General features: G+C 45.3%; 1 pseudogene; it reads right to left on the bottom strand.

The window, feature by feature from the left end:
• Window positions 1-2,610: 2,610 nt before the first annotated feature.
• LOC105809092 lies at window positions 2,611-3,745 on the bottom strand (annotated as a pseudogene).
• Window positions 3,746-5,066: the final 1,321 nt, after the last annotated feature.

Genomic DNA, 5,066 nt, shown 5'->3' with positions numbered 1-5,066 from the left:
AATTTTTTCTATATATTTTTAGTTGTCCGATTAATTTCTTTCTATTTTTAGTAGAGACGGGGTCTCGCTCTTGTTCAGGCTGGTTTCGAACTCCTGAGCTCAAACAATCCACCTGCCTCGGCCTCCCAGAGTGCTAGGATTATAGGCGTTAGCCACCACGCCCAGCCTGTTTGTATGTTTTTATATTTTGTTTCTCCAACAGTCTATAATCTGTATAAGGGCTGGGACTGTGTTTGACTCTTTTGTAAGTGGCTATAATCATCATATTTTCATCTAGTATAGCCCTAATCATCATGTTTTGAACATGATATTTGCTGACCTTTAGTTTTGTTTTAACCTGTCCAAACAGCCAGGAAGATTAATGTAATATTCCCAGGACCCATGGGGATAACAAATTTGAGGATCCCAGCTTTCCCAGAGTGGTGGGCATTGAATGAGTAGATTCAGAAAGAACTTTCTGTTTTCTTCCCCTGGTTTTTATATCCTCTTCTGTCAGTGGGTTTTTCCTAACCACAAGGGAAGTGAGGAATATCCTCTTGACTTAGGTTGAACAGTGGACTTCCAGCTCCACTTGCAATGAGACCCTTTTCCCAAAGGGAATAGTTTAGTTTGATCCTAGTATCTTGAGATAACTGTCCCTAAAAACCCAGGATATGATGTCAACTAAGCTAAGCTTTTTTGATCCCAACTTTCTAGAAATAAGTTAAAAATGGATGTTTATACTTTGCTGTTAAGTAGGTTAAAAAACTGCAGAAGCAAAGTTAGACTTATATGGATCAGAGACATAATTGCAAGCACATAGGTTAACCAAGACTTGAAGGCAGGAAAACTTTGGCTAGGAGTATAAGATACTTGCCTCTTAGATAAAAGTGATGCATCCTGAGGATTCTAGATTAGTTTCCTTCCCACCTCCAAGGTTGACAGACTGTGGATATCAAAGGTCATGGCTTAGTGGGATATGGAATGGCTCCAAGCTTTTACTGGGGGGCACACCAGTTCTCCAGCAAAGTGTTGTATCAATTTGTTAGGGATGATAATAGGGATTGTAAGTTAGCTGAAACTTACCTGTATGTTATGCAAAGAAAGGGACAGAAATTAATTATATAAGCAAGAGAACTGACTGTTCAAAAGAGCAAACAAATTTAAGCTCTCTCAGCTCCTGTAGAAATATTTATGTGGAAACAGCTGACCTGCTAATTAGAAACATCCTTGCCTATTCATTAAACCACTTATCCTGAGGATTCTGCTAAGCAACACTTAGTCTAGTTCTAATTATCATGTGGCCTTGAAAGCAATAAACTGTACTTTTAGCATAAAATTTTATAATTTAGACATAGACATGGTTACTCAGACACTTCCCATAATTACGGTGGGATAGTAATGAAGGGTTACACCTGGTTCTTATAAAAAGGATGTACCCTCTTTTCATAGGGAGATTACAACGAATTATTATAATGAATTATTAGATAATGTATGTTTAGATCTGAGAAATCCTTGGTAATCTTACTGTTTAAATATTAGAGGTTTTTTTTAAAAGGGTATCTTTGGATTACGTTGGATCTTAAATAATTTTTTAAAATTCTCTTTTAGGGAAAGAGCATCATTATGGCTTAAGTCAGTGGTAAAGATTGTTTTGGTCATAAACTGAGACATCGTGTTTAAATAAAAGTACAGTGAATCATTTTTCATGCAGCCACTTTCCTATGTATCTCTCACTTTAACCTGTAGAGATTTTCCTAACAAGAACACTGGTTAAGAAATATAGTGAAAGAACACATAAGGTATACCCAGCGGTCCGCAGATAATAGCAGCTATGTAAACAAGCAAACTGGCCTAAAATGGCAAGCTGGCACTGTCATGGGAACTCAGCTGGCTCTTGACTGGCATCTGGATAGGGCTGTACCCTTCAAGCTCAGAGCATGCACGTCAGAAGCCACTGCCTGGGTTCAAAGCCTCTTCTCAACACTATGACTGGGGCATTCTCCTGCTAGGTGAGCTTGGACAAGTGACTTAAAGCTCCGTGTGTCAGTTTCCTTCTCTGTAAATGGGGGAAACAATAGCCGCCACCTCCAAGTGCTGTTGTGAGGATTAAATGACTTGCTCCATGTAAGTACTCTTACATAGTAAGGGCTTCGTTTACTCATTTATGTATTCACTCACTCAGCACCTGCCTATTGCGCACTTACTATGTGCTGGGCCCTGCCGCAGAGGCTGGTATTTGGGGTTCAGCAGTTAGACGAGGTCCCTGTTGTACTGGAGCCTGTATTCCCATGGGAAGAGACAGATCATAAATAAGTAAACAAATTAACAAGTCCAGGTAGTAATAAATGCTACAAAGAGTGATTGGGTTATGGAGAGAGAGGTCAGCATTAGCTAGGGTGGACAGGAGAGGCTTGTGAGCAGGTGATATTTGAGCTGAGACCTGAATGACAAGAGATCAGTGTTAGCTCTCATGAAAATATGACAGTTTTCCTTTGTGTTGGTGGCTTTCTCCATATTCTTAATTTAAACTCTGTTAACATCAGTATAGACTCCTTTTCAGCACGATGCTTTTAGGAGGTCTTGGGCTCCCCTCCCACTAGCATTCATATGTGTTCAAACAAGTCATTGTCAATGTCGTTGGAGCTCATTTTCCCCAAGTTCACCTTGGCAGTATCCAAATCTGCCCACCCCTGGGTGTCTCCCCCTTGGCTCCAGCTGGGTGCTCACCCACCTTGTTCTGCCTCCATTTCTGGAAAAGCCTGACTCTATTGTTGCCCCCTGACAGAAAGTACAGGACTGGGTTGAGGCAGATGCTCAGGCTCACTAGAGGCCTCCATATCTTATAGGCCACACCTGCTGCCATCAAGAGCCGGCAGTCCTGGGAAGGCAGGAAGCGGATGGTGAGGTAGAAGGAGCGGGCGATGTGGAAGGGCACAAAACAGAGGGAGAAGAGGCCACACACCAGCAGGATGGTCCGGATGGACTTGGCCCGGGCCGCACTGCCTGCCCTCGTGAGGGTCTCCTCTGGCTTGTTCAGGCTCCTGACCATCAGCGAGTAGCACACCAGAATGACCACAGAGGGAAAGACAAAGCCGGACAATGTCAGGACCATGCCGTAGACAAAAAACTGATCGAAATTCTCCGGGCTGCTCATGTCGTAGCAGACCATCTGGCCGCCGATGTTGTCTGTGTGGGAGAAGGCCAGTGTGGGCAGCAGCTGGAGGACCACCAGAGCCCAGGTGGCGGTGGCGCCCAGGCGGGCGTGCCTGCGGGTCCGGTAGGGCAGTGAGCGCAGTGGGTGGCACACACCTAGGAAGCGGTGCACAGAGATGCAGGTCAGCAGCAGGATGCTGCAGTAGAGGTTGGTGTAGAACAGGAAGCGCACTAGCCTGCAGAGCAGCTCCCCAAAGGGCCACTTGTCACCCAGGCAGTAGGTGATGATGAAGAAGGGCAATGTCAGCAGATAAAGCAGGTCGGCCACCATCAGGTTTACCAGATAGATGGTGGCACAGCTCCAGGGCTTGGTTTGGCACCAGGAGAGCCACAAGACAGTGCCATTCAGGGGCAGCCCTAGAATGAAGATGATACTGTAGGTCAGGGAGAGGTAGGTTTGCTTGTACTTCTCTGAGAACTGGCAGTGACCTTGCTCGTTTGAAGTGTTCATGTCCAGCTTCTCCATCTCCTGGGAGGCCCCCTCCAGGAGCAGAGCTCTGTCACGGCTCCGGCTTCTGCTTCCCCTGGGAGGAAACAAAATGGACAGCATAGCATCATGACCTCTGCCGTGTGTCAGCCTCTGCCTTGACCTGGCATTCAACTCTGTGCTCCCAAAGTCTAGTCAGGGTCCTTGTTTGAGAGAGACCAGCCCAAGAAGAAGAAGAAGAAGAAAAGAGTTAAACCCCAGGGCAAAAGAATCTTCAAAAGCAAGGCGTCTAGACTTACCAGGTCCCAAGGGCTGGCTTACACTGACTTGTGTGCTCTCTGTTCTAGGCTGTGTGGTGATAGGAATGGTGGGGAACAACACTGTCATTTAAATAGGGTACACAGAACTTCCAGACCTGTGGCTCCTCTTGCTAGACTCCTTTGCATAGAGTCAGGAAATCTCCAAGGGGAAATACTCCAGCTGGAAAAGCTGGGGTACTCCCAGGGGGCAATACTGCCCACAGTCTGGTCCTAACCACACAGACCATTGTGGAGTAGAAAGTGATCCTTCTGGGTTAGTTAGAGAGGATTAGGGAAAGCACAGGTTTTGACTACAGGCTCTGCTGGAGGATTTTGATTTGTATCTCTTTCAGGATTTATTAACTGTGTATTTGAATACTGAGGCTGATTTGCTTATTAACCGTCTCTGCATCCCAAGCATCCAAGAAAACAAATCTGAACCATGAAGCCAGGTGCAGCTTCTTCCTTACTCCCGTCCCTGCTGACGAAGCAGATCCAATAGTGGGCCCACGCAGCTAAGAAAGCTGTGCGTGGAGCCTGAAGGTTTCTGTCACGTTCGGGGTCAGTGTATTGGTCAGTCAGTCAGTGTGGAGCCCTCGGGAACTGAAAAGTTTAATTCTAGGGCTTAATATTAGAGACGTAACATTTAGAAAGACCGGTTAAAACAAGGGAAGAGAGAAAAGCATAAGGTAATTTGGGAGTAAATTGACCATTGACTGTAAACTATGATATTAATATATAGAGTTTTAGTCACAAGAGAAGTTAACAGGGAGTTCATTCACTCTGTCAACCAACAAACATTTATTGAGCATTTATTGAGTCTGGCACTGGGGTTACAAAGATGAATAAGGCACAGTCCTTGCTCTCCAGGATTCCACAGTCTTCTCAATCTGGTGGGGAAGACAGAAATGGATACAGATAATTGTAATATGATGTGGAAAATGGTCAACAAAATGCTGTGAAAATCAGCAGGATACAGCCAATTCTCTGAGGGAATTGAGTGCAGCCTTCATAGAATAGGTGACATTTGAGCTGCTTGGGAGAAGAACGACATGAGCTTGCTAGGCACCAGGCAGAGGAGGGTCAGGGGCATTGGGTAGGGGAATGGCACTTCCAAGGGGATGGAAGCAGAAAGGGCACAGCGT

Source organism: Propithecus coquereli, unplaced genomic scaffold (assembly GCF_000956105.1).
Source record: "Propithecus coquereli isolate 6110/MARCELLA unplaced genomic scaffold, Pcoq_1.0 Scaffold19, whole genome shotgun sequence".
Lineage (NCBI taxonomy): Eukaryota > Metazoa > Chordata > Mammalia > Primates > Indriidae > Propithecus > Propithecus coquereli.
Note: the sequence above shows the minus strand (reverse complement) of the source record. Positions and strands in the feature narration are given on the sequence as shown.